This window comes from Andrena cerasifolii, chromosome 1, assembly GCF_050908995.1.
Source record: "Andrena cerasifolii isolate SP2316 chromosome 1, iyAndCera1_principal, whole genome shotgun sequence".
NCBI lineage: Eukaryota > Metazoa > Arthropoda > Insecta > Hymenoptera > Andrenidae > Andrena > Andrena cerasifolii.
Genome location: NC_135118.1, coordinates 5,493,935 through 5,517,233, shown reverse-complemented (window position 1 = coordinate 5,517,233; position 23,299 = coordinate 5,493,935). Strand labels below are relative to the sequence as shown.

Sequence of the window (23,299 nt, the reverse complement as noted above, 5' to 3'; positions counted from 1 at the left end):
ACATTCGCACGTGACCTCGGAAAAATAATTTATAATGGCGATTCCCCTTTCAGGTTCGCTAAACATCTCTGATTTCACTCGATTTGTTTCCAAACGATATTTTCCTATTTGGCTTTGCAAACGCGCAAATAAAATATGATGTATTAATAAAAAATATTTCACCATACTTTAATCAATTTAATCAAATCGTATATACTATATATAAATTCACCAATCTAAACATTAAATTAACATACATTATTTAGTCTAACCGCTGTTGCTGGCACTAAAATTACTTTTATTAAATTTAATCAATTAACTTTCATTTACTTTTAAATCTAAGCTTTTCACAAAAAATTATTACTTAAGTAATGATTATTTAAAATTTACATTTGTAGATTAATTCATTTGATTTATTATTTAACTAAAATTAAATTAATAATATTTTCAGTGAAATTAAAAAAAAATGAAAATTTTGCGGAAATGTAATTCAAGTGATGCCAATAATGTGACCGCTCTTTGTTGCGACAATGAAACAGTTCTAGAGGTGAAAACATCCCCTCAAAGAAATTACGAATTTTCATATTACTGTGAATATCTTCGAAACTGTAAGAAATATCGAGAGAAAAAATAACTTAAAATAAAAATTCTCCATTTCTTTCGAAAATTCTTTATCACCACATTGTACGATATCAAACACCATAAAACTTTGAATTAAATTTTTTACGTTTAGGTGATTAACAATGCGTTATTATTAGGTATTATTATTATCTTGCTCTTAATGAGCTCCAGAACTACATTAACGACAGTGGAGTCGGTGGAACTGCTCTCAGTAATAAAGTCAGCAGGTAGAGCAGAGGGAAAGGAGGCAATCTAACTCAGCGCCACTGAAGCGTCATATCAGTGCCTCGAAATTTGCAAGATCGCTACATACGTAACGTACCGAATTGCACCAGTACTCGGCGACAGGCGAAACTAGGAAATGGCCACTGGGAATCTGGAACGTGCAAAGAATTGCATGGAGAATATATAAGCGATTTGTAAGATTACATAAGACAGACACGTTATATGCAGGTTACGTCTGTGTGAAATAAGAAGAAGAAAAAAAGGCAAGTGGAAACGAATTCGGAAGTTTTAAATTTCTTTCGGTGCAAATACGATTTCAAAGTCAAACTTACTTTGCGAAGAACATAGAAATTGTTCAACACCGAACTGCCGACAATGCGAAATTTTACTGCACTCCCCGTAACAGCCCTTTTCCTGCTCTATTATATTCTTTGAGCGACGGCCACGACTAGCAGAAAAAAGAAGTTTGAATTTAAACCGTTCCCTTTTATTCACGGAAACTCGGATGTACACACAATGAGCATGTTCTGCCTGAGTGAAGTCAGCCTTGGAGATTATCGGAACTTTTTCAATGTTTGCTCGTTCTTGCTTCGTACCTTGATTTCCTCTTGTTTTCACGTCTTATTGCGAGAAGAAATGAACTGCACACCGAACCTTCGGTTTACATAGCAGATTCATGACTCTAAAGTAACGAGTGGATGAAAATTGTATGAATGGAGATAAAAGATTTCTGTACAAAATGAGATGATAGATATCGTAACATTTAATTAAATAATTTGCAGATTTTTTAAAAGAAATTCTACACTTTATGTTCATGCGTAGACGGATTAGGGTTTATACAAAAACAAGCTTTTGAAGAAAAAAAAAACGGTTTTCGAATTCCATTATCCCCCCCAAAAAAACAGTTCAACCGGTTTCCGAATTTTGAGAAAAAAATGTAATTAAAAAAGTAAATAGATATTTGTACTTATTTTTTAAAAAAATCTGTTTTCTTCTAATATTTATGGAATTACGAAAAAGTAAGAAAATATAATATACTCTATCTATACAAAACTAAATAATTAAAAATAAATTAAAATAACTAAAATCCATACAAATCCGTATAATTTTTTAGTTCATTTAGTATTTATGGTTTTAGAAAAATAGAACACAATAAAATACACTGTATACAAAACCAAATGAAAAACAGACTAAAATAACTAGAATCCGTACAAAATATAAATTATAAATCTTTATTTCATTTAGTATTTTCCTTCAGAAAATAAGAACTCATCAAGATTAGTTTTACAGTAAATTGTTACCTAATACAATGTGCCTGTGTCCACGGCGATTTCAAGTCAAAATGTTAACGCTTTGAATTAAATAATTAAATCATCTTTACATATTAATTCTAATATAAAACCGGTTTTTCAAATATAAGAACCGATTTTCAAATTTCACAAATTTATATTGAAAAAAAACGGGTTTTAAACCCGGTTTTTAAAAACCGACAAACCTTAAGACGGATCAAGCATTTGAGGATTTTGTTATTTTCGAACATATTACAAATAAGTAAAAATTTAAAAATCCATTTGAAGTTGGATGGGCTTTCAAACCCGATTTTCGTGAAAACTAAGTTATTCTACAATTTTTACTTACTTTCGTGGAAGTTTTGAGTTCTGTGACAAAAAATAGCTCAAATGACTTTTCAAAATCGCGTTTCTCGACATAGAAACCTCTTATCAACAATTTTTCTTCCAGATTTCCTACTTATTTTTTATACACAATTATTACCCTTTCAGTTGAACCACCAATTACGAAACACCCTTATAACTTCATCGTTTCATCAAATTCCAGCACAAAATTTTTAAAACAAATTTCTAAAATATCCATAATTTCTACAATGCCTATCCATAATTTCCAAAATATTCATAATTTCCAAAATATTCACAATTTTCAACATATAATTTCCAAAATACTTATCCATAATTTTCAAAATATCCATAATTTTCAAAATATCCATAACTTCCAAAATATTCATAATTTCCAACATATAATTTCCAAAAGACTTATCCATAATTTCCAAAATATCCATAATTTCCAAAATATTCATAATTTCTAAAATATCTATCCATAATTTCTAAAATATTAGTGTTAAAACGCACATTACAATGGGAGAGGAATCCGTTTTAGTCCCTCCAAAGAAAATGCCCCTATAAGCTCCATTGCATTAAAAAAACCGTTTTCCCTATCGCAGCTACCCGCTGTCGGACGAAACTTCTCCACAGGGGCCATCGAAAACGTTCGTCTGGGTATCGTTGACAACGCGAATCCCGTGTCCCTTTTTCCTTTTCACGCGGGCTTTCGGGGGTTATCGAGTTGTATCCCCGCGAACGTCGCTACGAGCGTTAAGGAAGCTCCATCGCTATAGCGGCTGTTGGATCAAGCGGAACTTGTACGCTTCTATCGTGCACATCCAATTCCAAGGAAGCTATCCTGCGGAAAATACCGAAATCCGTTGACCAAGGAACCTCTTGCCGTAAATACCCGGCGATCCGAATCCGTGCTCACGCTCCAAGGAGCCGATCTTTAATTCTTCTTTCCCCAGTGCAATGCGGCCGGTCCCTCGATTCGTCGTCTGTTTAAATAGGGGGAAGGTCAGTCGACGTCCACAGGTCGACTGTTTTCCTCCAGGAATCCGTAAGCTTGGCTCCTCTGACTAGTATCCACCTGCAACGTCGATACATGGTGTCGTCGAACAAGAGGACACTCGCTTGGGATTCTATAGGATCTGTAATTGCGAGTTAAAGTCCAGTAAAAACTGGATCATTTAATAATCGATGGCTTGTTGATAAAATTGACCGAGCTCATTATTCTAGCTTAAAATTCTTAAGGATTAATGGAAGCGATTACTTTCTAAGTTTTTTACAATAAATTAATAAAAATCCGTGTGGAGAAGGATGTGTATGTTTTGCAAGCTTTTAATTATTACTTCCTTTATTCTAATAGATTAAGCCTTTTAACTTGCATTTACCGAAAATTCATCAGTTTTACCAACAAACCAACGATACTCCTGATTACTTCCTTAAAAAGTTATTTGTGGAGAATATTGTGTGCAATATTATTTGAATTTAATTAATTATTTGTCGTGAGATATGTACAAATGTGTTGAATTGTATAATGTTTTTTTTAAACTATTCACTTGCAGTGGAAGTCGCCATTGGAAAATGTTGTCACGCTGGATAAAAGGAGTTGAAAAGAAAAACTGTACTGAATCGTCTTTCATTCAGGATGAATAAAATGAGTTCATCCGACCACAAGTACTTTTAAACGCTTAATTTTAAATACACTGGAAATATTTCGTCGCATGACTCAGTTGACTGGGCGATCGATTTTGCTTAATGTGCGAGAGAAGAATTAATTAGATAGTTCAAATATGGAATTATATAAAAGAATAGTAGAATGAGGACCAACTTGTCGTTAATTCCATAATAACGAAGTACTATATAAAAATGTCTACAAGAAGGTGGAAATCATTTTGAACAATTTTTATAATAAACCAGTGTCGTAAGTTAACCTATTCCACTTCATAAATAATTCGATTAAAAATATACATGATTGCAGTATTCACTTAAAAGAATTGTAAAAGAATTCTTTTTTTTGTTCGAAAATTCTTTATCACTTTGTACTAGGGTGAATCTTATTTTTCGACTTCCAAATTTTTTTCGGGACACCCCCCATGATTGTGCCCAAAATACTTTCATTTTTCATTCCTCCAAATATTCCTTTTCAGTTCTGAAACTACTTTCTTGCATTATGTATTACACATAAGTATATCATACTATACGTATTGTATTATATTGCGAATTGTTTAAACAGAAAAATCAAAATATCTTCGTCACTTGCGAAAATATGAAAAAATTTCTTGGACAAAAGCAGTACTGTTTGACGAGGTAAATACAATGCCAACGAAAACATTTTTTTTCAGAAGGTCAATTTTTGAGATTTCTAGGTCATGCTGTTTTTTTAAAAATTAATCTTATACTTTGCTTCTACATTGTTACAGAGCGTAAAAATACAAATTCAACGATATATAAAAATGTATATTAACGATATACTACAATGGAGAAAACCGAGTTCCAAAAATAAAAAAATTTCAACTGCGATGAGGCACGGTTTCCCTTTATCCGATCGATATCAAATATAACACTGGGGGGGAGGGGTGTTCCCGCCAAATATCTCAAACTTATTTTTCGACAAGAGTAACTAAGGTCCACCCTACTGCGCACAGCATTGAGACCGAGAGTAAGTTTTTGAATAGCATTCCCACAAAGTATCTTTTGTTGAATTTTCGAGTCGTCACAGTTCCCTCCTCAGAATTACATTCCCTATCAGATTCCGAGAGTATCCTTTCGCTTGGGCACACTCCGCACAAGCAGAGGGCTCTGCCTACGTTTGTTTCGTTCACGGTAAACTGAATCCAAGGGGATGTCTCGTTCGCGCACCTCCTGGCCCACATAGGACTCGGATCAGACCGGACCCCGTCCGTGTAAACGCGGCAAATGGACTTGGTCGATAGTTTGTCCACTCTTCATCGGGAACGTAGAATCGCGGCTCCTGGAAGGAAAGTCATGCCCGATACGAAAGCCAAGTCTACCGGCTATAATTACGTTCGTTCTATAGCAGCTCGCGCGGAAGTGATTTTAAAAGAACGCTCTTTGCCTTGCACTTGTCCGGTCTCCCGCCGTCTGTCCTGGTACCTCGGAGCGTTTTAATTATAGAATATCGTTATCTCCGGTAATAAGAAACTTCATGGTTCCGTGGTGATCGCTGGAGGACGGCCAATGGGATTTCAGAATATTATTTTAGAGTGTTCACGTCATGGCCACGAGGCTAAGAAAAATTGTTCCGCTGGCGGGGATTTGGGTGGTAGAAATATTGGTGGTACCTCGTTAAAATTGTACCCACTTCGGTGTATTTATATTCCGATCTTTCGTTAATGTAATTTGGGACGATGTATAATTGGATGTTGCTAACAAGGAAACATATCGAACCCGAAAATTCTGATTGTAACGAAACTCCGCACGATTGTAGAGCATGTCGGAGTATGTAAGAAACGATTTTTTTTTTCTGCGGAAAAACACTCTGAGGGGGTGAAATCAGCCCCCAAATTTTCAGCGATTTTTCGTCTTTCGAGTATAACTTTGTAACGGTGCAAGGTAGAAGAAAACCGTAAATGGACAAAATGTTCAGTGATGCCGGTGAGATGGCTCGATCACGGTTATGTTCTAGAACGTTGCGATTTTCAGTTGTTTTTAGTGGTATATTGCGCGTCGCTCACACGTCGCATTAATCGTGCTTTCTGTTTGGTTTCAACTGTGAAATCAGGTAAGTTATTCGTAATGTAGAAATTGACTATTCTCTAAATTTCTCTACGTGTTCTTTAAATTATTATTTACTGACATTTTACGAAAAAGTACTGACTTTTTTTAATGCAGTGCGTTAATATAATGTTTGGGGGTTACATTTACGTTCTTATGATGAGATGTTGTCGTAGCATTATTGAAAGAACAAGCGAGTCAGCGCTTCTCGACTCTCGGGTTAGTTGGCTCGATTTTTTCGAGGATAGTTGGCCCATCATAAAATCATGCATAATAGCTACTTAGTAAATGTTATTGTAGAACATGCCAACGGAATACAAACGAAGATATAATCAGCGTAGGAAGTTATGGACAAACGAGGCATTGTTGAAAGCCGTACAAGCAGTCCAAAGTGTTAAAATGGGTGGGTTGATGACTGGTTTTGCTGTATGAGCTGTAAAAAAATGCTTTCACGAAGGATGCTCAAATTTTTTCAACTTATGCAATGAGTGTGGATTTGTGGAAAAGTTCTGTGCAAAAAAAAACAAAAAAAAATTCGTCTTATTAACCTCATAACATGTATTTTTTATATTGATCATCTCACCCGGATTGTCCGGGTGAAATGGCCTTTCGCATAGACTGCAATTATATTTTATTTTTTTTAAATGTATGATTATTTTTTTAATTCAATTTTATATTATTTATCCAACTGTATTTCCTTTTGCAAATATATTTTTGTCCTTTATAAAACTACTAAATTCACGGTGTACTGATTGTTTTAAAAAAGTGGGCCATCTCTCTCCGACTTAGCCTAAGCAAAAATTTTACCACAAACAAGATAAAATGTACATTTTAAATTTATTATTTACACACTTTCTATGTGTAACCGCAGCCAGCGACCTACTCTTTCAGGTTCTGATTTTCGTCACCAGGTAGCGTATCGCAGTGTAGCGAATCCCAATCTGTGATGCCAGATCGGGGACGGGTTCCCTCGAGAATTTCCCCCACCTCGCGCTTACTACGCCGGAGCTGCGTGTCCGTGAGTTGGACTCCGAAGCGCCGAGCTCACGGACGCGCTACTCCGGCGTAGTATGCGCGAGGTGGGGGAAATTTTCGAGGGAACCCGTCCCCGATCTGGCATCACAGATCCCAATATCGTGTCGCGGGATAAAGGTCGATCTACACTATTGGCATTTTCTTATTTCCGCTATGCCATCTGGTGGCGAAAATTAAAACAGTCTAATCGGGTTAGTTGCCACCTGTTATTGGCAGTATTAGGAATTTCGACTGTTTGATGATCGATTTTGTAAAATTTAACAGACTATTTAATGACAAAAACATTATAGCACTGTTTCAATACTTGTGCGACACCAGTCCTGTAACGCGGTTCACCCGATTACAGAGCTGACTTTAGTAGATGGCGCTCTCACAGTATTTCCCAATACAGCACGGACCGACACGTACCGGCAACGGCGCGATCCTTCACCGGCACGACAAAATATTGTAACATGCGTTTTAAACGGGACTGTTTAAGCCGCGTATTCACCTGCGCATTCGCCCCGAATGTGCATTCGGCGCGCGCCGATTTTTTGCTCGTCCGGTGTTCGGCGCGCATTCGGGCCGATCCGCTTGCTGGTGGTCCAGTACTGTGCGCGCTTCTGGTCCCGATCGCGACAGCGATCGGACACGCCGTACAACCAAGTGGGTTTTCCGACTCATACCGGCTTCGCGAGAAAAGGTGTTATTCTCTATCTTTCTGGGAATACTGCCAAGGGAAACGGCGTGCGTAGATGGAAGGCATGCGACTTGGAAAACCCTGCCCTCGCCTTGCGGGTCTTCGGACAAGTTGGATCTACCCCTGGGGGGAAGCGGCTCGGGCAGCCGGCCCTCCACGTGGAGCGCTGTCCAGCGGGGACCACGAGGAGGTAGAGCCGCCAGCGGATGCTCGATCCCAGCAGGATGGCTTACAGCCGTTTACCTGCACCACCACAGCTCGCATTACTGCTCACTGCCTGCAGAGGCGATCGCAGGTTATAATACCTATCTTCTTGTCCAGTCCTTGTATCCGGCTTCAAGTAGTCCTTTCCCTTTCGTGGTTGGTCCTGGTTTTGGTCTGTTGTCCATGTCCGTGTCGTTGTTACGTCTGTCAGCGTGTTCGTCTTGACTTTGTTTTGTCATTGCCTCGGTGGTCCTCTTCTTCTTTCTTCTCTTCCTGGACGTCTTTGATGTCCTTGCTGCTGTTGTTGATCCTCGTCTTCTTCTGTCGTCGTCGGTCGTTCCTTGGCCTTCAGTGTCGCGTGTGTGAAATCCCGGAAGGCTTGCTGGCGGTCCATCAAAGCGCGCACCCGTGTCCGAACAATACCATGAAATGGACGCCGCAAATTTCACTCAACCCCGAACGTGCGCCGAATGCGCGCTGAGCTCCGAACGGGCAAAAAATCGGTGCGCGCCGAATGCACATTCAGGGCGAATGCGCAGGTGAATACGCGGCTTTACACTATCCGGCACCGACCTGCAACATTCCGTCTACGGCACGAACCGACGCCGGCAAACATGATCGTGAAGAATGTTTTGCTGGTTCCTGACGGTCCGTGTCGAGACGTGTGGTCGCTGGTCTGCCAGTGTGAATCAGTAAACGGCAGAGACCGCATGCATACGCCGCAGAGAATGAATTCCGAAAAACTGATAGGGCAAGTTAAGATATTCAATCAATTCTAGCAATTCAAAACATTTGCATTGCGGCATTCTAAAGTATTGGTAAAACGTAACTCTTTGAATAAAGTCCAATACTCCCCTTCGACTTTTCTCTTTTCTTAATATTGGATGTACCCAAATTCTATCTCGCTTTTTTGCTCTTCTGGCTGCGGCATCCTCTTCGTCTAAAAGTAAGGCTGGAAGAATCAATTCCTCGTCGCTGATCCGCTCATTTCGACTACTAAACGTGAACTGCCGGACTGTTGCCGGAGCAGTGTAGACGTATGTATAACGTTACGTGCCGGTGACGGACCGCGCCGTTGCCGGTACGTGTCGGTCCGTGCTGTATAGTGTAAATCAGCGGCGTTCAGGAGTTGCCCGATAGAGCAACTGGTCAGACAGCCCGGGGCAAACTCTTGCTGGCAGCGGGCAAGACACGCCTCCCCGGGCAATACGGTACAGATGCCGGGATGAACGAGGACCGTGCCTGTCTACGCATCTACGAGCCTGTACACTCGCCGCAACCATTCCTCCCCACTCCGCTGTAACGATAGCTGACGTCGCTGCCCGGAGCTTTGCCCACAGCGTTTGCCCTGGGCAACAGCGGCTGCCCTGGCCCTGAAAACGGCAGCCTGACCGGCGCTGATGTAAATCGACCTTAACTCGTCCGCGGCATCGTACGACAGATACCTTGTAGCGAGGTATCTCGTCCACGGTCGCGAAGCGGTTAAACTTCTTTTCGATATTTCTCACCGTTCTCTAGGTAGGTGCATATTCCACGAAAAAGAAAATTCTGCATTTTTTCAAGGGGCGATTTCACCCCCTAAAACCGCACTATGGCACCAACAACAAATACGTTTGTTGTACGGACAAGCTACTATTGCGAGATGAGAAGAAACAAGACTACCACCAAGCTGAAATGTCCCCTCCAACACAGTTCGTCCCGTGACGAAGAACGCGAACGAAACCAGTCGCAACAATCCGCGGATATGGACAGCCGCTAAGAACCGAAAAGTAGGACTTCTTCGAGGGGATAAGGTGCAGCGAGCGGGCGATTCCCCTTGCCTTTGTGACATTTCAGCTTGGCGGTAGTCTTGTTTCTTCTCATCTGGTAATAGTACTCTACTTGAACATAGAGTTGCATAATTTTCTGCATTTTCAGGTTGTCTAACTTCCCTTGTAAGCCATTGTAGGGTCGAAAAATAGAAATATCCAAATACTGATTTTCCTACACCCTTCCCCGATCAGAAACATAAATTGATCATGGGGTTAAGCAAACATAAAAATTCAAAAATTAAATTTCTGGGTTCCCCGTTCCAAAGCACCCCCTCATCTCAGCTTACACCCCCACCCCACACACACCCATTTCATCACTCCACTCTCACAACGGCAATCGTTTTAAGTCCCGTAGCCACTAGCAATAAACTTGCGACATTTATTGCGAGAGTTGATGTCAGCACTGTGTAAACTCGCCTGAGAGTAACTCTAGCAAGTTCTGATTACTTGCGACAGTAGGTCTAAGGAAGTGAATTCTGTCATAGCGTAGACACCCGATAATCTTCTCTCTCTGAGAAAGATTTTACTTCCAAACGAATTGGAAATTTTTGGCGAGAGTAGAAAGCAAGTAGCTGGGCCATAGTATTCGGTTTCGAATCACTTTTAGTAATGTTTGGTCCAACTAATTCTAAATTCTAGTTTGTTCGACCGACATTATAGTAGATACTTTATGTATAAACATTTGCTGTCAATTCTCAGGCGTAACACTGCAGTGTAAAGTGGTGTAATAGACAGGTGTTCCGACTACTGTCCAGAATGTGTGACATTTTCGTCCTAGTTCTTCCGGCGTCCGGCAGATTTCGTGGCTGTTGTAAAGGCATTTACATATATATATACAGGCCTGGTATGGAATTCCTACTCGTAGTGGAAGGGGAACACTCCACGCATGCGCGAGATGACCCCGTGACGTCGAACCAATCGACGCCAAGGTTCAGTCAAATGACAGCGTCATCACGCGCATGCGTGGCATGTTCCCCCTCCATTACGCGCAGGATTTTTCTGGCAAGCCCAGTAATACCATTACAATCTCTACTACCACAATCTCATTAACACATGTGTATATGCCTTCTAAAGTCACGACGCCTCTCGCGGCGGCCAGGGGAACTAAACAGAAATCGGCACACAAAATCGATGGGATAAAAGGTGCAGAGTCGGAACACCTGTCTATTACACCGTGGTGTAGACACGCGGGACATATCATCAGCAAGATTTATCTGGCAACTACTTGCAGGCAAGAACTTGCTTAAAAAAAATTGCTGTACTATAAACACTCATGCAAGTTTCTTGCGCAATAAATGTCGCAAGTTTATTGCTAGTGGCCACGAGGCTTCACGTTCACCGAGCACCCGCCGCGCAAGAATTTTACAATCTACGCTAGGCCGGAGGGTTACCAAGGAGCCGCGGCGCAACACCGGTAATGAAAGTGGACGGGAACGAAGTGGAGGGGGGCACACCGTGTCGAGAGGGGTGTCGGTCCTCTAGTTAGAAGCAGCGGGAGGAGGGTGGTTTCCAAAAGAAATAAGGGAAACGGGGCGGAAGCGTCGCGGAACACAAAGAGACGGGGTGCGAGTGAACCAGAGGAAGCAGTTTCTAGTAGGCGCGAGCGTTAGGTGCACGGGGTCTGCGAAAAGGCGAGCATTTAATTTAAATCGGCCCTTTGTCCGTGGGATTTAACCATGTCTCGCTCGTAATTCAACGATAAGCGGTCGCGCCTTTTGCGAGCAGGCAAAGCGGCCGCCCCTCTCAATCCCCCGTGAATCGTAAGCAAGTGCCTCGAACGACTGCCTATGTATCGGCACGGGCTATCGTAAATTCTGGTCCCTCCCTGCAACCTCTTTTCTCCTTCTTCCACCTACCTCCCTTTCTTCTGTGCCCCCCACCCTCCACCCCTCTCGAATTCTTAGGGACACGACTTTCCTCCACGAAGCTTTCGTTCTGCACCGACGTGTTCCCGTTCGCTCGCCATGTCCCCCCTGTCTCGAGTGCAACGGTGTCGTTTCCCCTTGTACCCTTGTATCGTCTTACCGCTTTTTATTAGTCGCGACCTCCTTATTATCCCACCCTGTCGCTCCCGCTCTTTCCCTTTCTCTCGTGGTCTCAGTGGAAAAACGCAACTCGTCTCTGGATCACGATCTCGCCGGTGTCCGTTCCCGAAATACGGCGATCGGTGGATTAAAGTCACGTGTACCGGGGCGCGAGTTTGCGTTACGTGCTTCCTGTTACGCGTCCCGAATGTTAGGCACGTCCCTTGTGCCCGACGAGAGGCTCTGTTCTGTCTGTTACGTAACGCCCGGGGAAAGGGAGGTGAATGTCTCAATTTCTACTGATTTAAGAGGCTACTCGTCATGAAGGTGTAAACAATTTGTTTGCGATCAAAATTTGCAGAGTATTTGATTAATTCTTTAATAATAAATCAACCAATTCAAACACTATTTAACACTATTCCTACCACGACCGGTGGAAGGACCGTTTTTAAAATTTCGATTGGAATTTCCTATGTACAACGTAATTGAATCGCCTTTAAACTTCACGACTTTTCCTCAAATATACGTATGTGCATGATATACTTCTGAATAAAAGAAACTATATCTTTATACTGTCAAATTGGCTATTATCAAAATTCTATATTCAAAAATATAAGTTGTGCTAAAGACAGGTTATTGACCGGTCGCGGTAGGAACAGGTAGGGGAGACAGGGGTAAAGTGAACCTCGGGGTAAAATGAGCTTCCTTAATTTGTTCTTTAACAATAGAATATATTTACAAATTTTGGTGGCGTAATAAATGTATGTAATATAAGAATGATAATTATGCACATTCAGATAGCGAAAAATGTAAATTCATTTAAAAAATTAGAAATTAATTTTTAGAGACTTCCGATTGGTTTTCTTCGCCATTAGGTTTTCGGGTAAATGAGTCACAAATGTGTTATTTTAACTCCAAATTTTTTCTGCGTGTTTAAAATAAGCTTGTAAATATATACGTGCACGCGTTTGCGAAAACATTAACCCTAACATTATTAAATAATTAATTTTCCACTGAGTACATATTCGGGGTAAAGTGACCGGGCTAAATTTAGCTGCAAAAAAAAGAAAAATCTGTCACAGTTTTTGACAACCACGATGCAAAAAAGCCAGAAGCTGCCGTGCTAAACATGTCATTCCAGCGCAAGAGGTTAATATTTACCTATATCCTTAATTAAAGTTCTTATTTTGTTGAATCTCACTTTACCCCGGATAGGAGGTCACTTCACCCTATACATGGCGTAAAGTGATACCACTTGCATCATTTCTTTCAAGTTAAATTTTAAAATACTCTAAGTTTATTTTAAGCATTGCTATTCGTCATTTATCAACAGTAATGTTTAAATTATATTATAAATCTATTTCCACGCATTTTTATTGAAATGCAATAATTTTATTCGACTTCAAACTTTTTCGGGCTCACTTCACCCCGGTCTCCCTTATACGCGAAGTGTCAGTAGGAATAGTGTTAAGAAAGATATTTCGAGACGTTTAACTATTAGTAATTTGTAATTAAATACAGTGCTCTAATATTTCTGCTGACGAAAAAAAGCGATGTACGTATTTCTACTCACCATTTGTACCAATTTCTGCTCACATAATGTGTTGCCTTTTCAGGTTAAAATATGTTACATCTTGTATGGGAAGGGTTTATAACACAATACTAAAGCATAAAATAATGATAAATAAAAAATAAAATTCCTCCGAATAGAAACAGAGGTTATAGCATACATTGAATTGTGAGATTAGGTTGCTAAAAGTGTGGTGAGTAGAAATGCGGAAAATAGTAAAAAAAAATCTAAATCCAGAGTACAGTACGATATCTGTTCTTATTATTAAATAAGAACTTTCACCGCAAAGACTATTTTCTGCCCAATTATCGAAGAATAATAGTGTCGCTGTTCCTTAGCACAAACAGCTATACTGCGTTCCACATTAGAGCGTACTCGTCTCGCGCAGGGATACACTGTTGATTGGCAGTGAACCGGCGGGGAAAGTGCTGCGACCAATCGCGAAAGTGCTACGACCAATCGCGTGTGTCAGATCCGTAGGAGCTGCGCAGATCGGTCGCAAATCGGCAGGGTCGTTGGTACGCTCTTATATGGAACAGTGTACAGAACACGATCGAAAAATCGTGGGTCTCTCGTTTTAAAAGTTCTTCGTTGCTTATGCTGCACTTTGTTTAGCCCCAAGCTCGTGCAACACTTGCATAAATGTTCAAATAATTTAGAATTATTTCCTTACTACTATAGTCCAAACGTAACGCTTATAATAACAAGAAAAATATGAAATGAGCAGAAATCGGTACATAAGTAGAAATGGGGACTTTTACCTTACCACTGGTTGGACGACGAATCGTCCTCGAAACGTCCTCGAAAAGTCCTCGTTCCCTTTTATCTCGATCAAGCCGGGAGGGGGCAGATCATTGACAATCAGAGGAATCGTTACGACTCGGATCGGGATGATTATTTCTCACTATTCCCGCGCCCCTCTGCCCGCGCTCTGTATCGGTGTGGTTATTATTTCACACGGGTCCTCACCCTCTATGGTGCCCTAGCTGTGCGCGCCTGCCTGTGTTTTTGTTAAAAAGTAACAAAGGCCACGGTTATTTTTCACGCCCGCCTTAGCGCGCCGGGCCACTCGGTTTCTTTGAAATGATGATCGCGAGCTTGAATTTAACATGAAGAGCTTCGAGCTTCCATCGCAGCGTCGAGCAGCTGTGCAAAGCGTTATCTTCGTTTGTGTCTTATTGGAAAATCACGGGGCTGGCGTCGTTAATGCCACAGAAGAATAAATTTCTCCTCGGGGGGGTTGGCAAGCTTTTTCTGTTGAACTCTCTATAGGGAGGGGGACGAAGTGTTCGGATCTCGAGGTTCCCTGCGCTCTATGCACTCTGCGGCGATAATAATGTGACACTTTAATGCTTTCGATCTTGTGAAATTGTGGCAACATACGGGGTGGGCGAAAGTTTGTGGTATAAACTGGAAAGGGGTAATTCTGTGTCTGAAAAATAGTTGAAATTATACAATAGATTTTCCAGAAAATATTTTTGTCCGAAATGATCTTTTGAACTTTGTTAGTGTAAGTATCCTAGCATGTACTGTGATTTTGTAAAGTAATAGTATACCCCATAAAAAAACTTTAAAAAAGTAAAGAAATTACGCCAAGTACACGAAATCAAATAAATCACAAAAAATAGAAGATAATAATAATTACAAAATAAAAAAAAGATGTGAAATCAAAATGGGCTGCAAGTACATAAAGGTGGTTTCCAACTGTGCTTAAGACGACACAACTACATATACACAGCTAAAATGCTGTGTTCATACATTGTGTTCATTCCATTACTCATATCGCGGACATTTTAATTCACCCATCAAAAAGAATCCCATTTAAAAACATTGTTGTAAATTAATAGCTTTAGAAAATTAATTATTGATATACAAAAATTGCGCCAATTATAATAATGGCTATTTGTACAAAATAAAAATGTATTACATAATATTAAGCAGATATATTTTTATACAAATAAATATTTTAATACGAATAAATATTTTATTCAAAATACTTGGGAGGTTTTTTAACAATATTTGTTAGCGAGCACCTGGGGTCCAAGAGGAACCTACCTACAAAATTTCATAGTCGTTGGATCAGTGGTTTCAGAGAAATAGTGATTATCAGTGGTATATTTGATTTGAATTTTATATATATAGATTAATTAAATCCATAATATTTTGCAAGGGAGCATATCGAACTGGCGATCACCGATTTTTATGCGATTTTGGTAGAAAGTACTTTTTACAAAAATATTTGACATGCATTTTTTTATCGGCTGATATTCGTGCTGAAGAGGTGAAGGCAGCCCTCAAAGTTGAGGGTGAGAAACGTGTTTGGTCGAATATCTTGGAAACTACTAGAGCTAGGATAACGGCGTAAAGGCTAAAATTGTTTAGTTTTTAATAAGGAATGCAGCTGCGCAAACAGATTCCCAACAAATCCGCCTATTTTGATGTAAGTACGATTTAAATAAACCGAATTTCTTGGAATTCGATCTCCTAGCTCCAGTAGTTTCCAATGTTCACCCCTTCAACACGAATGTCAGCGGATAAAGAAGGTACGTGTCAAATATTTTTGTAAGAACTATTGTTTACCAAAGCCTCGACAAAATCGGCGATTGTCACTTCGATATGTTCTCTTGTTAGTTTCCTGTTCAAAATCATCTTCCCCAGAAACTGTGGACCTAATCGAAGAACCTAATTCTACATTCTTCGCCTGCTCTTTCACGCAGATCATTTCTTGCTCAGTTATAACACGATTTATCAAGCACTCCGTATAAGAAACATCAAGCCCCTCAGTTTGAAACGAATAAGAAACGTTCCTGCGTTAATGATAGCGGTTCATTAATTTCGCACGACATCACGGGCACCCGAGTTATTCTCACCAAAGAACACTTTGCATCCTGTTGTACTTCCACCTATTTTAATTATCATTTGCGTCGGTTTTCGAAATTCGCTGGGCGTAAATTCTTTTGTCCGTAATGAATTGGTTGCCCGAGCATCCATTACTCTCATTAATTATTTTCGTCTCGCGTATCCGGTCTCTCCTATCGTCGGGTCGTCTTAATTAATGAGTCTTCGCTAGCAACCCATTGGAGGGGGAGGGGGAGGGGGGGAGGGAGCGCGGCTCCGATTCGTTTTCAGACTTGAATCGGTTTTACCGCGTTGACTGTCCTTTTCATCTTTCCTCCGGTGCCGCCTCCCCCCCCTGTTCGGAACGACGGAAGGGGGCCGAAGACTGAGCATCCTGTTTGATGAAACTTTCGAAAGAAGAAAAAGCTGAGGGACAAAGAACTCTCACTATGTGTGTACATACATACATACTTATATGCATTGGGGGGCTCCTGCTAACTTTGCATCTCATTTAAATGGCGTCTGACGAGACATTGCTTTGGAGGAGGGGGGGGGGGGAGGGGTTTTGTATCCTAACTTGGATCGAAGAATGATGTTGGGGATTTTATTTTAGAGAAAGTAAGTGGAATATTGAAGTTGGAATTTTTTTTGGTGAATATGTAATTTGGAAGATGAAAAATAATTTTTTTTTATTTAATTTACCGTAATAATGTGTGAGTTTCTAGGAGTATTGTCCTCGTAAAGGGATTTAAATGGCAGTAATTGAAAGTAACACAGAAAATCGATTTTTATATTGTAAATGTAGGTTCGTTAAAGTTAATCCGTTTAACGATATAGTATACAAAACAGTGGATAATATTTAAACTTTTGTGTTGAGTTTTGTTAATAGTAAAAATAAAAACTTGCAAGTTCCTGAGAACTAGAAGTAACCTAAAAAGTGGCGAAGAAGTTTAACAGCAATATTTATTGTGCATACTTGCTAATAAAACGTGTATCTATTTCTACTTCTAAAAGATAGATCCACGTGTGAAACATGGAGAAACGTAATTTGAAACATGGAAGAAGATCTTGGAGTATCCAACGTGACCATGCAAGATTAAAAAGAAATTAATCCTAGCACGTTTAGAGGCAGACTACACCCTCAAAAGTTCCAAATTTTCGCAACTCCGCCATCCAAAAAAATCCCTCAATACTGCTCACTCGAGCCTCGTCCTGAATCCCACGAACCAGAAAACTAAGAATCGATCCACATAAAATCCCAGCTCGGGTTTCTGTACACGAGAAACATCTCCGCTCGATTTCACGCTTCCCTCCCTTTGTTCATCGAAACTTTCTACTTCCTCGTCGCTTTAGGGGCTACGCTAAGCCTCGGGGCATTGCGGAGTCTGAGGGATGGGGGGGTGCGCACCTCCCATTGAACGTGTATTAACATGTAAGTATCCACTTCGTTTAGATACGCGCGCACGTTCCCCCGAACTTTTTTTCGATCCCCAATAACGAATTTTCTCGTGGACCTGGAAACGCTTTCCCAGAGTCTGTGCCCCCCTTCTCCAACCCTCTGTTTCGTCTTCCCGTTTCTACCCGCGCGTAGCCATTCGCTGCAGCGAGCGTCACCTTTCAGCTTTCTCGTGGTTCGCCCCGCCGCCACTCCGCCAATTCCACGCAAGCTGCTCCTTTCAGGACTTTCCGTGAAAGGATGCTCGAGAGCCGTCTCGCGAGCGTCTCCCCGCCTCGCGGGACACGCGAGGCTGGAAATCGTCGCCCGTGTAAGTTTGCAGTTGACGGAAGTTACCGAATCGACGCGACGGGAGCACTCCCTTAGTAACAATAAGACCGATTATCCCGACAGGCTCAAGTGACGTTCGATCCCAGCATGGGGGTTGAACGTTTACGTCCCCTGTGGATCCGGACTTAGGAGGAAGCCGCCGACGCTGGGAATCAATCAATTTGCCCGTTGTTTGTGTTCTTTTCCGGGGTAGAGCTGACTGTTGTGCGGATAGGGATAGGCGTGACTGGCGGTATGTAGTTGTGGGAATACCTACGTTTTATCGTTGGATATAGGACAAAGTGACCTGACGTCCCGAATTGAAAACTGTCTGAAGGGGTAGGTGAATATCTAAGTCCGTTTATTAAATCACACAGTAATTCGGATTCTAGTCTTTATTTGAAGTGTCTTATTCAGACGAGATGGTAAACCTTCTCGGGGTGTTGGCGAAGACTGGCGTCTGCCGGACCCACAATTTTCCGGCAAGACGCGCGCGACAGGAAACGCCTCCTAAGTGATTGACTCATTGCCGGTGTCAACTAATCGGTGCCAGCGGCAGTGGTCGCGATGGAAACACCGGTTCTCGTTCGATCACCGAAGTTAAGCATCGTGGGCCGCGTATCGGGGAAAGATGGGTGACCGTTTTTCTCCTGGTGCGTTGCTTGCTGCTGGCAACCTTACGGGTAGGATTCCCCGGTTGCGAACGTTTATAATTCGTGACCGTCATGGCCTACCCAGTAGCAAAATTCCTTGCGGTGATCCCATCGAGTCAAGACGTGGTCTTTCGGAACCCACTATGCTTTCTTCCGCCCACCCTGTGGCCTGCACGGTGGTTTCCTAGGGAGGAACGATGCTCACTCCATCTTGCCTGGTTTATATGCTGCTATAGAGGAGACTCTGAGGCGCAGCACGTCAGTTGGACCTTTCAAAAACCGACACTATCTGTCAACCAATCGGTCATTTTTCAGGCCCAAATCGCGCCACCTATTTCGCGCGTCTTCACCGTAGAGGGGGTGTGATTTGGTGGGAGGAACACTCCTGGCGGAATCTGGCAATGCAGCGGGATTTCCCCCAGGGCCCGAAGCGCGTGACGCGGCCGGTCGCAGGTCGCCAGGCCTCGCAAAGTGGGCCCTTCGGAAACTCGGGGTTTATGATACTCGCAATAACCATTCAGGCCGTAAACGAAAGTCTCGAAAGGAACGGAAAGTGGCTTACCGTCAAGGACCCAGTTCCTGATCAGAACCCAATTCCTGATCAGTTTAGGAACATAAAGCAAATAATAAGCTTATTATGATACAAATTTATTCTAACAAATTACTAAATAATTATGAAGTATTTTGAAATTTATACGCAAAATTTGATAGCTCGTAGTAAAACGTGTGAAGGTGATCAGAAACTGCTCCCTTTGCATTTTTCACTTTCAAAGTTAAATTGTAAAATAATTATTAATATGTGTGCACTTTTTTAAATACCAAATTAAAGATAAAACATAGATTTACTGAAGTAGCAAAAAATCTTTTAAATTTGGTTAAGTTTTCCCTTTATACGTTTAAAAATCAGCGGTAGTTACTCTTAAGTGGTCAGGACCTGGGTCCTAGACGGTACTCAAAAATACTTTCGCTGGCGCACCTGCACGGCCGTCTGTAGTACAGGCCGGAACATAGTGAATTTGGCAACGCTGTCATCAGTCCTATTTGAGTTTTTCTGAAGCCTTTCGCTCGTTATGTCACGGCCGGCTCTGGTACCGGTCGGAACATAGCCATCGGACTGATGGTTGTTCGAAATGCGGTGTTGCAACATCGTAGTGTCCGGCCGGTACTACAGACGGCCGTGGCACGTGTCATAAACCGTGCCGACCATTTGCACGCCAAATGTTCGTATTTGGTCGTGCCGATGGCGCTACATTGTCCCGGAAAGTGTCCCGGATAGGACATGTAACCTTTTTAACATTTTCGCAGTGGCACAAAGTTAAAATATATATTCATACACATAGTCATTTTTGATATTCTACATAGTATTTTTTTTGTTATGAAAAAAGTGTTTTTAATTTTGTTTTAATTTATCAGAAGTATGTGTTTATTATATAATTAAATAATCTAAGAAAATGGTTATCCTCACGAATGTGTTAACCTTTTTTTACACGTTCCGCATTTCAACATAAGATATCTGGTCGCTTTAACATAGAATTTTCTAGTAGTGAGCATTTTTGTGTTGAATTACTATTGTTGCTTGTTCTGCTGAACGAAACTGTCATTTTGGGAAAGTAGAAGCGTTGATGGCAAATGTTAGTGTGGTGAGTCTCGGTTAAGACTCGGTTAAGCCGGAAAAGCTTTCGGAAAATTCTCTCCGTCAATCGGAAGATATATTAATATACTAACGAAATCTTTTTTGTTTTTAATATACGCTTCCGCTTCTTCAAAAAAAATTCACAAATATTCGCCTCTTTTCGACCGCCTGACTAGGCATAACCCCTTAAGCAGGGGGCTACCACTCTCATTTGCGATGTTGGAACAGTGTTTCAACTGCCACCTAGGCAGTCCCAATTTTTTCGAACTAAAATTCAATATGGCCGCGATCACGTGTTCATGATTCATCTGTACTAAAGGCTGGAACAGACACATCAATCCTATCAACAATCCTATCGAAGAATAAGTTTTATAAAATCAGTTTGACAGTAACAGGTATGTATATAGCTGAATATATATTTTTAATGTAGTATATGTCGTGACATAGCTCTATAAAAACATTATTATTTAAAAAGATATTCTACATATACTACATTAAAAATATATATTCAACTATATACATACCTGTTACTGTCAAACTGATTTTATAAATCTTATTTTTCGATAGGATTGTTTGGCTTTCGTACGGTACTAGCTCGCGTAAATCAACAATTCACAAATGCCATGCAACGCATATCAATGGCGTACGCCGTACACAGTACAGATGAATCGTGAACACGTGATCACGGCCATATTGAATTTTAGTTGGAAAAAATTGCAACTGCCTAGGTGGCAGTTGAAACACTGTTCCAAAATCGCGAATTAGAGTGGTAGCCCCCTGATATTAAATTGCCTCCATTTTAATTTATTAAAAAATATTGATGAGTGCTGAATCATGATGCGTTACAACTCGCATATATAAGTAGTACTTATTGACCCAGTATCTTTTTCTTCTTATGTTTCTTCACATTCTTGCTACTTCAGTGAACAGAACATATGAAGCCACAGTACATATAAACTTTTCTACGATTTCTATATATTCATTCCGTTCACTGTGTTGCAATTAGTACAGCCAGTAGAACCGGGCACTCAAAGTTTGTTTCATGTTCCTATTCTGACGTCAATAAAATCGGGCTATGCAAATAGAATGTAATCGATACTTCCCCAAGATATTTTTGATCGTCAAGCGAAACCGTGTCAGAGATTCAAGCCGAAACGGCGATGGGCGTAAAGCAAATTCAGACTTTCTGTAATGAATGCATTTGCATAACCTCAATTAAACGGGAATACGGGGGACGCAAAGCGGCTGTGAACGTAGGTAGGTACTTATTTCAGCGCTTAAAGGAGTTTTACGGAGTTGCTAAACAGATTCCGCAAAAGGAGAAGTTTGGTAGATTCGAACGTTCGAAGGAAAAACGCCCGGCTAATTACGAGGGTTGTGCGCCAATTAAAGACGTCAACGCGGATAAAACCGTACTCCGTGAACACTGGAAAGTTGCATTTAAGAGAGCTTTCTTATGAATATTTAGCCCCACCGTCACATAGATTTAGACATTTGTAAGTACTTACAGTGTCGTGTAAAAGTCTGTTGCCACCAGGGGCGGTTTTGGAGATTTGCCGCTCCTAGGCTGACAAGCATCTGTCGCCGTTTCCGTGAAATATCATCAAATATTTTAATCTAAAAGGGTTGAGATCGTGCTTATGTAATTAATTCAATATGACAACTCACATATGAGTTACTGCTGATTTGCTACACGAAAAAAAACAGCGAGTTGTTTTTAAAATTGTCTCAAGCCTATGTGTTTAACTCGGCGGGAGGCGCTACTGGGTAAAATTCACCACAGAGGCGCGAGTTCCGAAAATATGAAGACTGAGTTTTTGTTACAATTTTTTAAAGAACTTTAATAAAGCTTTTAAGATATTTCATAAATTTTGTTTGATTCTTAAAACACTGTACTTTAACGTAAAAATTACAAAGTTAAAAAAAATATATATTCTGAAGCCGTGGTTTTTTACGAGAATTGTGGGTATTTTTGACTTGGTAGCGACAACCTGTGTTACAATATGGGGTGCGCCACCCGCCGGGTTAAAGACCACCTAATCAAAACAGCCAAAATAAAAAACTGGTCCAAACTAAATTGTGTTTTGATATTTTATTCGCATAGTAAGAAAATAGCTATATAGGTTGCCGCCTCCCAAAATTTGCCGCCCGAAATAGGCTGCAGGGTACTTAGTTTATATATAAATTCGCCCCTGGTTGCCACCACATTTTTCCGTAATATTTTTTAAAGGCGAATTTTTACAGGGTATTTCTTAATCGCATCATTTTTATAAACTGTTAATGAATATTATCGATATTATATAAAATAAACAGTTCTGCTTCATTTACATTCGAAGCCTTTGGAGCATAACCGAAATAACTTATGCACCGACCTAATACATCTCTGTGGTTGCTCTCAGTTCTGTCTGTACGTAGAGAAGAATTTTAGTAATGGTTAAAAATGCTCGCTGAGAATCAGCTGAACGGTGTCGATGAGTATCGAGGAACAGAGGCATCGGTATGACGAGAAAAGGCTTAACGGCTTCTCGTTCCGTATTTAGAAGAATGCGTAATCGAGTTCCGGTCACGCGGCAACGTACCGTTCGATGCACTCCAACATATCTCGTGTGCATTTGCACGGTTGAATGATGTTTAACGAATTGCAACCAACTTTATTTATTTAAGTATCTATTTATTCAAGTAAAATAATAAGCCCCTGTATCTATATGCAATCGCGGTGAAAAAATGCATTCACGAAAATGGAGGGCTACGTACAGATAAGACAATCTGAATGAAAAATATTTCTGCTGGGTCTACAGCATTCAAATTCGGACCTCAGGTGTTATAAACGTGAAATCAATAAGTAAGATTCCCTAATATTAATTTTGTAATATAATCAAGTCAAATGGAATTGTTTGCTTGA

The 23,299-nt window shown here is 40.7% G+C and overlaps 1 protein-coding gene across 4 annotated transcripts in view; it reads left to right on the top strand.

The window, feature by feature from the left end:
• Cad87a (cadherin 87A) overlaps window positions 1–23,299 on the top strand; it is a 524,042-nt gene that overhangs the window by 148,643 nt on the left and 352,100 nt on the right. The window lies entirely within an intron of this gene.